We start from the raw sequence: 11,478 nt of genomic DNA, 5'->3' as shown, positions 1-11,478 counted from the left end.
GCCCACATCAAAGAATGTGAGTATAACATTGACGTAAGCACCAATTTTGAATCATCTAACTCCATTGCTTGATTGGCATTAAGGAAGAGGCATTCGATCATCCAGACACAACAAAACTTTTATCCGATATTATTCAGCAATTGAAGGATATGAATCTACGTATCAGTACATGATGTAGCTTATTACCCAAAAGCCATAATTTCTTAAAAAATATTTGGAAAATAGAGCATCAGAAGGAAATGAAGGCAGTTTCTCAGTACATGGTTACATTGACATTGAGATATATTGGGAAAAGTTTGAAGGCAAATCAACCGGTTCTTCATCGCAAGGAAATCAAGCAAGATTCTTTCAGTCCAATACCCGATCATCCTTGTCATCTTTTTCAAACATGCAGAATAAAGTGAGTGCATGATAACTCAGATTTTAGAGGTAATTAGTGATGATTTAACCTCACTAATTAGTGACGTTGGTTTATCCGAATTAAAACAACAAAAAATATAATAACCTTACTAGCCTAGGGAGAGTAAGGGTCGATTCACAAGGAGAAAGGGTTAATTCTAATGAATTTGCACATAAATTATATTTTTTATGAATTTTAGAAGTGGCTTTACTACCTATTAAAATAAATAATGAATTAAATAAAAATATATAAAAAAAGAAATCTAAAATATTTATAAAAATAATATGGTAAGGGATTTTTTATTATGGTCGGATGCGTTGGAACTGTCTGGATGTTGGCTAACTGCTCCAAGCTAACCAGAAGACAAAGACAAACAGGTAAGAGTGAAAACAAGAAATAAGAAGGTAACCTCTTTGTCACACCCTCCAAGGCCCAAGGGACTTCTCCTCCTTTCCACCAGCTTCTTTAGCCCTGGATGCTTCTTGCTTAGCCTGACACTGCACTAAGGTGAATGGATCTATGAATCAATTGAACTTAGGCCACCAAACATTACTTTAGATTGAAACACAAGATGAATATTACAATAGGGTGAACGGGTTTATACAGGGAGAGAGAGAGCAAATGAGAGCCATTGGATTTTTAATACATTGGATGGCCAGATCTTTTTTTCTGGGTCATAATCCACATTCATTATGGTCCTCCAATAAACATTGAAACCTTTGAATATACCCCAGGGACGTTGATAAGCCTAAAAATGATGTGTAATTACGTCGTTGTTTGCGCTTTTAGACATATGCAATAAAATTTATAAATACCCTTAATCACAAAATACTGTGTATAGAGCAAGCAACGGGTCGAACCACAAGGGGGAAAACAAGCAAAATTTTTTATCCAATTTTAAATAAATAAATTCAAGAATGAATTAATTTTACAATTAATAAACCTTAATTATATTTAATTATGTTTTTAATTAATCAAAATTAAGTAAAAACTTAATTTTGATTTTAAATATTTTCGGTCAAAACACTCAATATAGGATAATTTTAATTATAAGATTAGATTAATTCAGATTACTAATTTCCCAATTATTATTAAATTTTAAGAAATTTTTTATGAATTAAAATTGGGAATTTAATAATCTAGAAGGGGGTTTTGAAATTGGGCATCAAGATGGATAAATTTTTGGATGAAATTTTATATTTAGGTTTTTTATATATTCAATTAAATTTTCAAACTATTAATTTTTAAATCTAGAGGGAGAAAATAGACGAATTAATCTAGGGAGAGAAAGTGAAGAATTTGGGGGAAAAGTGAAATCCGACCCTAATTTAAAAATCTAAAAAAGCAGAATTGTTCCAAATCTATTTAAAACTCAAGATTAAAAATCAGATTTCAAATCAAAATCAAATTACAATGCTAATTTCATTCAAAACAACTTCTAGGGCATGTACATTTCGTCCATGCCAAGGCGTTTTAGAATCTCTCAAGAAGAAGTTCAAAATATAAATCAGAAACTTACAATTTTGAATGAAGAATCAAGATCTGTCAACTTCAGAAACAACTCTTGTGTCCTTCTTGGCCAAATCTTTGGGGAGAGCTTCCAAAAGTAAATGTTGTCTTTTTCCAAACCTCTATTTAAAGATCCAACCGTATGGATCATAGAGCGGTAAAAGAAAAACATGCCCTCAAAATTTCAGCTCAATTGGATGTCTAGATCTCAAGATATCGCCATTTTACTGGCGTTTAATATCAACCGTTGGATCTATTATCTCTCTTCAAAATATCTCATAAATGGCATTTTCTGATTGGTTGGCTCTTTTTTTTTCCCTCGTTTTCCCCCTTCTCGGATCGCATTCTGATACGTTGTTGTGCGCTTCCATCGGGCGCAATCATTGGCGATTGATGATTTCATTTAAGTGGCTCACAAAGTGCCATGTCGCCCTCGTCAGCGCCCTTTAAATAAAAAAAATAAAAAATAGTAAAGCGGTGAGCTTACGCTAATTTTTAAATACATGTAGTGTCGACTTCCGCGCGCATTATATGCACGCGGCTAATCGACTGCGCACGTATTAAAAAAACGAATCTTTTATTATTATAAGTGCACGTGTGTGGGTTAGCGTGTGCATTAAATGCACGCAGCTAACCAATTAAGTGTACAAGGAATTTTATCCTTTAATAAATGTACGCAGAGATCGATTCTCCGCGTGCATTTATTGCACGAAAAAACGTAACTTAAACTAAAGTAAAAAAAACAAATCGTACCTTTCTCTCGCCGGCCGTGCCACGTTGGGGCCTTTTAAGATAACCATTCGCTTATTATGGTATCGCAATGCGCGATGCCATAATGAGCAAATAATGCTATCTTTCTCTCTCTTATTATTATTAAAAATATGTATCCACTTATTTGCCCGAATTTCGGGCGAATGACGTGGATGCCACGTGATATAAATATTAATATATTATAAAATACCAAATAAATAATATATTAATCATTTCTCGGCTAAATATTGGGCAGAAAATTATGAAAAAATATGGAACAATTCTAGAAAAATTAGGAAAGATCTTACCAACCTTTAGCCGATTATTTAAGGCCCTGAAAAAAATATTTCTTCAATGAAATGAGGTTAAATATCAAGTAACAAAATAAAAAAATTAGAAACAATAATAAAATCAAAGTGTAAGTTATTTATCTTCATTTATATATGATAACATGCAAATATAGCCATTAAAAAATATAAATATACTGAAATATTCACCAATTAAACATTATAATCTGCAGGTTATGAGATGTTCGAGAATTCTTTCCTTAATAAGCATGAAAGGTGGTATCTTTAAGTCTTTACCCTTGGATGATATATGGAATGAATGGCTGGATCTTCTTCTCTAGATTGGATCCACGTCCAAGGGTGTCCTCCAATCAGCATCCAAGCACCTTAAATGATCATAAATATTCATGACTGGACGTTTCCCTTCCCCTCCTTTCTTTGGCCCAAGATGCCTCTCATAGTGGGCTTAATGGAGCTTATAGTGGGGTTAGTCTCACAAATGACAATAATTAACTCAAAATTAGAAAAAGATGATTTTATTCATGATTTTTCAAAACATAATATAAATGTTGATAATATATGCAGATAAAGATAAATAAGCAGATAAATTAGCTAGAAATGCACATATTTATTACTATCATTTTGGACTCATGAGTGCACAACCTATTGTACTCAACTATCCAAAGTTTTCAGCATCAGCATCCACTGAATATTTGACAAAGCTATAGAGGGAAAAGAAAATGTGCTTGATTCATGAAGTTCATTTTATAAAAGAGAAGAAATGGTGTAATCACTTCAATGACAATCATTTACTAGGACGCAAATACCAACAAGCACTTACTATTTTCATTGCACAGGAAGATGCAAAGAAAGACTTGCTAGTGAAGTGGTTAAATCCGCCGCAATGCAAACTAATTAGAGGAATCACTATTACTTCAATGCTTTTGTACTCAATTTAAGCTTGAGGACAAGCTCAAAGTCCATAGAGGAAGTATTGATATGCTCTTTTCAAGAAAATACAAAAGGCGACAATTTAACCAGAAATCCAGGTCCACGTCAGCTCAAGAGGTCCAAGAGGGTCAACAACCCAATAAGCCTGCGCCCATGTAGGTTTATAGACCTACATGTACAAATTTGGCAAGAAGTGTCTGGTCACGTCAAGAAGCACGGGGAAGGCCTAGAGAGTAGGACAAGCCTGCACCCAGAAGAGGGATCTCTCGATCCTTGTTTGGTACCTTTTATCCATCTCTGTTGTAAGCTACACTGTATTGGTTTGTGAAACTATTTCAATCTATCTGGTATTGAATAGAATTGTTTGATCTTTACCTCTCGCAAAGATAAGAAGAACACCTTTTCAGTTTTTTGTGTGGATCATATCATTTCTTGATTTATGATCTTGATTGTGATATCCGTCCACAATCTTATTATGTTATGTGGTTGATATATAGATCCGCAAAGCGAAGTAAAATGGCAATGTTGATTGATAGTAGTGTCATGAGATTCCTTGCTCCATGACAGAAGAAGAATTAAAGGTGGACAAAGAGATCAACTAAAGAATCAAGTAGGGTCCATGGAGGACTCCTCATTTCTTCCACTCTAGATGGAAGGCCCAATCATGCGTCCCAGCCTTGGCCACTCCTGGCAACTGAATTCCAGAAAGATGATCCTCTGGTTGCCCGCTTCCCTTTTTATGCCAGAAATCCCACGTGCTTAGTCAACTCTGAGTCAACTCACATCTGCCTACGTTTCTTCCTTTGGTATTTCTTCGAGAAGAAATTTTGCGTATCAATACTCCCCCCATGTAGTGTAAGCTTGTCCTCGAGCTTAAATTAAGTGAAGGTCTTGTCTAGGAGTTCTGCATTCTCCCACGTCGTTTTGGATGTCAGAAGGGTATGCCGTGCGTCGTACCTGATGGATATCTTCTGGTGTAACCTGCCATTCCCATTCTGAAGTTAGAAAGGGGGGGAGAGATTGAGGAGGATTAGTAAGTCCCAATGCGCGTTCAAGTTGTGATGCATGGAAAAATGGATGTAATGTTGAATGATATGGTAAACAATAGGCCAGAATATCAATTTTTTCAGGATTTTGAGTGGGCCAAAGTATTTACGCCCCAATTTTTCAAATGCTCTTTTGGCGAGTGACTTCATTCGATATGCTCTTTTGAGGAACACCATATCTTCTTCTACGAATGTTTCATCTCTTTTATGTTTTTCAGCTTGAATCTTAATTCTGGACTGGGCCTTTTCTATATTTGTTTTCAGAGTAGTAATCATGGCATTCCTTTCTTGAAAAATAAAACTGATTGAGACGAATAGAGATAGGGGTGAACTATATCAAAGTAGAGAAAGTGGTTCTTTCCCATACACTACTTTAAATGGGGACATTTTGATTGATGTGTGGAAAGAGATGTTATAGTTGCATTCAGCCCAATGGAGCCACTGGGTCCATTCCTTTGGATTTTAAGTTGAGAAACAAAGTAGCATTCTAATCCTCGGTTAGTAACCTTGGTCTGACCATCCGCTTCAGGGTGGTAGGAGGAAGTAAATTTCAACCGTGTTCCTTGTAACTTATGCAGATTTTTCCAGAAGTGTCTTGTGACTAAAATACCTCTATCAGAGATGATTGAATTTGGCACCCCATGTAGTTTCTCAAATTCTCTGACAAATAATTCAGTAATACTCTTGGCAGAAAAATGATGATTTACTTCAAAGTAATGTGCATATTTTCTCTGTCTATCCACAATGACCATGACTGAGTTAAGCCCGTTAGAGCTAGGTAGACCCTCGATAAAATCCATTGTAATGCCCTACCATACTTGGCTTGGTATAGGTAATGTTTGTAACAACCCAGCTGGCGATAGAGTAGCTAATTTGTGGCGTTGACATATAGAGCATTGATTGATGTACCTCTTTACGGTTTTCTTCATGCCTCTCCAAAATAGTTGTTGGGATATTGATTTATATGTCCTTTGGAATCCTATGTGTCATCCCATTCTGGAGTAATGGAACTCCTTCAAAACTAGATGAATCAAGGAGGATTCTGCCATTAACATAATGCAGATCTTGTAGCATAGGAGACCTTGGTTGATGGAATAATTTGGAAGGTCCAATGGTGTCATTGATACAGATGCCTTAATTTTAGCCAGCCTGGGATTGGCTATAATTTCTTGATAGATAGTATCTTTCTCCAGCCAATGAGTAATTGTCGTGGAATTACAACTTCCATCTTCTACTTTTGAAATAGAATGGGATAGGGCATCTGCTACAATACACCTCTTCCCTTTTTTGTAATGAATTTCAAATTTGAACCCCAGTAATTTAAATAACCACTTTTGATAGTGCAGAGGAATATCTTTCTGATCTGATAAAACCTGCAAACTGATAGGTGAAAATATAAATATGAGATAGTGCTTCCACTTTTGGACTGCCCAAACTACTGCCACTAACTCCCTCTCATATTCGGATTTGAATTTGGAATTTGGCGAAGTTACCTAGATAAAGTATGTAATAGGAAGAGATTTTTGTAGTAGCACAGCTCCCACAAGTTGCCCAGATGCATCTGTTTCTGCTGAAAAGGGTAATGAGAAATCTGATACTTGAAGTATAGGAGTAGTTGTTAATGATGTCTTCAGATTTTTTAAGAGCTTTTACTGGCTCTTCAGACCAATTAAAGGAGTTATTCTTGAGCAGTACTCTAAGAGATTTTGCCAACGCTGCGTATCCAGATACAAATCATCTGTCATACCCAGATAATCCAAGAAATCCTCTTAATTGCTTGAGGGTTGTATGGATTTTCCACCGTGATATGGCTTCGATTTTGGTAGGATCAGTCGATACGCCTTCAGCTAATATCACATTGCCCCAAATACTAAATAATGGTTCGGCCCAACTGACATTTCTCTGGCTTTATATGAGGATGATTTTCGGCCAGTATATTCAAAATTCTTGACAAATGCTGTTCATGTAGAGCATAGTCTTTGCTGTATAACAATATATCATAAAAAAATACCACAAAAAATCGTTTGAGATGAGCTTTCAGGGATTGAAATGTGGCTGGTGCATTTGAAAATCTGAAAGGCATTACATCAAATTCATAATGTCCTTGGTGTGTCTTGAAAGCAGTTCTATATACGTCCGAAGATTGCATCCTTAATTGGTAATACCCCGAGCAGAGATCTAGTTTGGAAAAAATGTCATACCATTTAATTCTTCCAACAATTCATCTACAATGGGAATCAGAAAGCAGTTTGGAACAATCAATTTGTTGAGTGCTCTATAGTCAATACATAATCTATGGCTTCTATCCTTCTTTTTAATTAATAGTGCTGGACTTGAGAAGCAACTGTTGGAGGGTTGTATGATTTGGATGTCGAGTAGATCTTGTGTCAGACGTTCCAAGATATTTTTTTGAGTATTGGAATATTGATATGGTCTAATTTCTGTATCTTGTGATCACACTCTCTATGGGGGGTTGTAGGGTATTGAGTTGTTAGAAAACCACATAAAAAATAATCGTTAAGCTGTTGAATGAAAAATTCAGGGGTAAACAAATATACCTCTGATGTCAAAGCCAGGTGCCTCCTGTTGATCCAGTCAATTTTCTCTATCAAATTTATCCATTCCATATGATTTTGTTCGTTCTCAAATATGGAAAATAGATACCCATTCAACTTTGGGTCTGCTTGAATTGTTATGATCTGGTCTTGACACATGATCTTCATCATCAGATGGTGATAGTTACAATGAAACCAACCCAATGTTCTCAACCATGGTACTCCTAAGATAACATCCACATTACCCAGCATAAAGGAATTCAGATTATACCAAAATGAAATTCCGTGCATTCTTATGGGGACATTTGTGCAAAAACCCAAGGTTTATGATGGAGCACGCCAGCTTGTTCCCTCAGAGACGTCTTCAACACTGTCATTCTCATCATCGACGGCCCGTCAGTTAGCATTACGCCCGACCGGCATGCGAAGGCATCAATCAAGACACTCGGATTCAAATATCCCGTGTGAAATCACACCCATATCTTTTCGCCCTCTTCGTTTAGTCACGTTTGTGTTTTTGGTCTCGTCTAGTCATTTTCATCGTGTCCTATTGTATCCATCTTGTCACGTGTCCCTTACCCTTTTTCTTTTATGTTTTCTTTTCTTTTATTCTGTTGTAATAGGGGCCCCTTATATAAGGGCCCCTTAATAGACTACTTCTTCCTGATGCCGGACGTCGTCGAGGATGTCGTCCGCTCGGCACCGAGTATGATGGTTCAGTAGCGAAATAGATAGTGGCATTGAACGTCGATGGTGTCTTCGTCCAACGGACAAAACCCTAATGTGTTGATGTAACTATGATGCAATGCAAGGTACATCCTACGTGTCGTACGTGCAGGCTACGACTCGAGGGAGGCGCTGAGCTCCGAGCTTGGACAGGGTCGCCGAGTGACGGTGACAGTGGCCACTTGAACCTCGTCGGAGCGATGGGGATGACTACGACCAAACGGAATTTATCTGTTGGGCTCACATGTAATGGACGGACTTGTCCGTACCGGTAGAGACGCTCAAATTGCTTCATAGTTTCTCTCAATTCTTTCCTCTCTCACCTACCTCGCCCGAGCGCGGTGGGATCAAGACGAAAGTATACTGCAGAAGGTAAAATAACAAGCGCCGGAGAGAGGGCCTACCTCGTCGTCCAGCAGCTCATTGCGTAGGCTGTTCGTCGATGCAGCGGCCGGAGCAGGTGTGGAGGAGAGGAGCCGAAGAGTGATTGGCGGAGGGTGAAGGAGGGACAGAGGAGGACGACGCGTGGCAAGACTTCAGCTCAAGCGGCGAGGGGACCCGGCTAGCACGCCCCTAAGGGCGGGTGCAGACAGAGTCCAATGGCAGCCACGAGCGATGACTCGTCTCAACGATGGAGCGTGGGCCATGATGGCAGTCAGCAGCAACATGGGAGGACCGTCGGGTCGGTAGAGGAGTGGACACGATCCGGGAGCCCACACGTGATTGGCCAACGCCGGTTGACGGGCATCAATCTGACCGAACTCGGTTGACCAGTGTCGACTGGCGCAGTGTCGGGGTAGATGCGGTGACTGAACGTCGTAGATCTGAACAGTAGGGGGGTGATGGCATCGAAGGATCAGTCGTTCGATTTGTGGACTGGTTAATTGGCGTCAGCGAGTCGTCGCACACTGGTCGATTTGTCGATGGCAGAATGGCCCTTTAGACGGCGGCGATGTAGGACAGGAGTCGACGATCACTGGGCTCAATTCTTCCCTGGTCCGTTGGTTGACGGAGAAGCTCCCGTTGATCAACTGATGTTCATAGAGCTCGTCAGCAATTCTAGGCCAGAATTTGCTCTCGGCCAGAGATCCGGCGCTCCCGGGCTGTGCGCCTCTCGTCAGCTCGCGCGGTGCTAGGGGAAAAGCCAGAGATCAGTTACCGCTGCCAGAGGAGGCGAGCATTGTCCTCCCCTTCTGACGCCCAAATCTGGTGGGGCTCGTCCGCCCCGAATTGATCCACTCACCTGCCCGGATCTGTAGACTAGGCGGCAAATTGATGATCTTCGCCGGCGAATTCCGCGGCACCGATCGAGGTTGGCGATTCCCACTCAGGCGATCGGTGGATTACCGTCGCGTACCTATCCGTCGGAGGAAGATTAGAGGGAGAGGTTGTGGCATTCAGAAAATTCCACCGGCGTGGTGGGGTGATCTTCCCACAAATTCCCCTTCTTCCCTTCTTCACCCTCCCTTCTTCCTGTGCATGAGGGGCAGAGGGGGAGACCTGTCGCCCTGAAGCAAACTCAACTCAAATCACAGGAAAACAAATCTGAGTCAATTAGGGCGCCCACTATTCGCTTAAGAAGGGAATTAATGGGCTCCTAATGGGCTCTAAAGCAATGGGAAAGGGGGTAGGTCCACTAAGGGGAGCCCTTATATAATGGGCCCCTCTTTTTCAACAATAAAGGAGGAATTAAGCAAATAAAAGAAAGGGAAAGGCAAGGGAGGGGGTCCAAAAGTTTGACCCCTCCCATGACGACGAAAACACGTCATACGGGCGCATCCGATGAAAACAAACTGACCAGTATGAAAAAAAACACAAAACACGAATAAAAAAAGGAGGATGAACTCAAAATGCATTAGACGAGCATCTTCACCTAGCTATCGATGAGGGTGGCGAGCGGCGCGGACGATAGTTCAAGATGGTTCAAGATGGCGTGCACCATCACCATCACTTCGCCCCCTTATGGACCTCCCTTGGGCCCATTTGACTCCGCCTTTATAGGGGAATAGGTGGTGCCCTAGAGAAGACAGACCAGGAAGAAATCATATTGCATTGTTTTGTCTTTTCTTGGTCTCACCGTGAGAGAAAGAAAGGAACGAAGAGGAAGAGGGACTGAGAGAAGAAGAGAAGAGAGGGGAGTAGGGCGGATAGAGGGACTTGGAGGGAACTGCCGCCAGACCTTGCAGCCGATCCCCGTCCCTCCAGCAGGAGGTAATCGCCATCGACCCCCTGAGAGTCGTCTCTACACGACTTTGCCGTCAGAGAGCAGGAGCAGATCGCGTTTGTCACGGACCCAAAGCCAGATAATTAACCCCGCCCCGTATCGATCTCGCTCCAACAGAGGGTAGAGGTGATCCCCTTTGCAAGGACCCGATGAAGGATAGTTGAACACCTAAACAACGTCGACCGGGTGACGAGGGCGGCCAAGTCATCTGACTACCTGCGAGGGAGGGCCCATTGAAGCTTGACGGCGTGATTCGTCCGCAGGCTGAGGCCCCTCTCTCTTTGCTGATTACTGACCGCGCCTTGACGAGTTGACCCGCGCCCTCGGGCGGGTGCAATCCGACGCGGACCTGTGGGCCCCCGCGGACAACCTTGACCCGAACCTGGTTGAAGATTGTCCGCTACTTGCAGCAGCCACAGAATCAGTCGTCCACTGCGGTCAGAAGCAACCCCTCGGCCGAGGATCGATCGTCTAGGCCTGCTGCAAGTGCTGAACCCGGTTGGCGAGGCCCTCCACCGATCCGGGCTTGCCTTGACGCTGCTCGGAAATTCTCTCCTGACTGACGATCACCATCTCTTGTGCCCTGTTACTCGGGTCATTGTCGGCTGTGGTCTCCGCGCCGCCGACCGGTGTTGTAACTACCATCTCTGTTGCCTTCGTCCCTCGCCTCTAAACTCCTCTCTACCCGCAACACGCCCCGGCTGCTGTAATCGATAAAGAACGTGATGGCGAGCATCCCACCAACGAGGTACGTCATCTCCCGCTCGCCTGTTATATTATTTCTTGCAATATTCTGTCAATTGGGCCCACTGCGCTCAAGCTAGAGGTAGGGGAGGGAGAATTGACAGAAAATACGAATTTTAGTGTCTTACAGGTACGGGACGAGCCTGTCTGTTACGTGCTAGCCCCTACGGATTGATTCCTTTTGGCGCTGTCGACGCTGTCGTCCCTCCGACGAGGGTCAAGAGGCCATTGTCACAGTCACCCGACATCCCCTTCGGAGCTCAGAGTCCGGCAAACCTCCACAAGT

At 41.7% G+C, this 11,478-nt stretch overlaps 1 long non-coding RNA gene across 8 annotated transcripts; it reads right to left on the bottom strand.

Moving 5' to 3' along the window:
• Nucleotides 1-669: 669 nt before the first annotated feature.
• LOC144702656 (uncharacterized) lies at nt 670-9,752 on the bottom strand. Of its 8 annotated transcripts, XR_013581320.1 has the most exons (5): nt 8,629-9,752; nt 3,244-3,411; nt 2,972-2,993; nt 1,920-2,353; nt 670-897 (listed from the first exon to the last, which is right to left on the bottom strand). It is a non-coding gene; the product is annotated as an uncharacterized LOC144702656 (long non-coding RNA). The 8 variants fall into 8 exon arrangements; XR_013581315.1 differs by lacking the exon at nt 670-897 and having other exon boundaries at nt 1,751-2,353; XR_013581323.1 differs by lacking the exon at nt 670-897 and having other exon boundaries at nt 1,751-2,353; nt 3,244-3,332.
• Nucleotides 9,753-11,478: the final 1,726 nt, after the last annotated feature.

This window comes from Wolffia australiana, chromosome 1 (assembly GCF_029677425.1).
Source record: "Wolffia australiana isolate 7733 chromosome 1, ASM2967742v1".
NCBI lineage: Eukaryota > Viridiplantae > Streptophyta > Magnoliopsida > Alismatales > Araceae > Wolffia > Wolffia australiana.
This window is presented reverse-complemented; position numbering and strand designations above follow the sequence as displayed.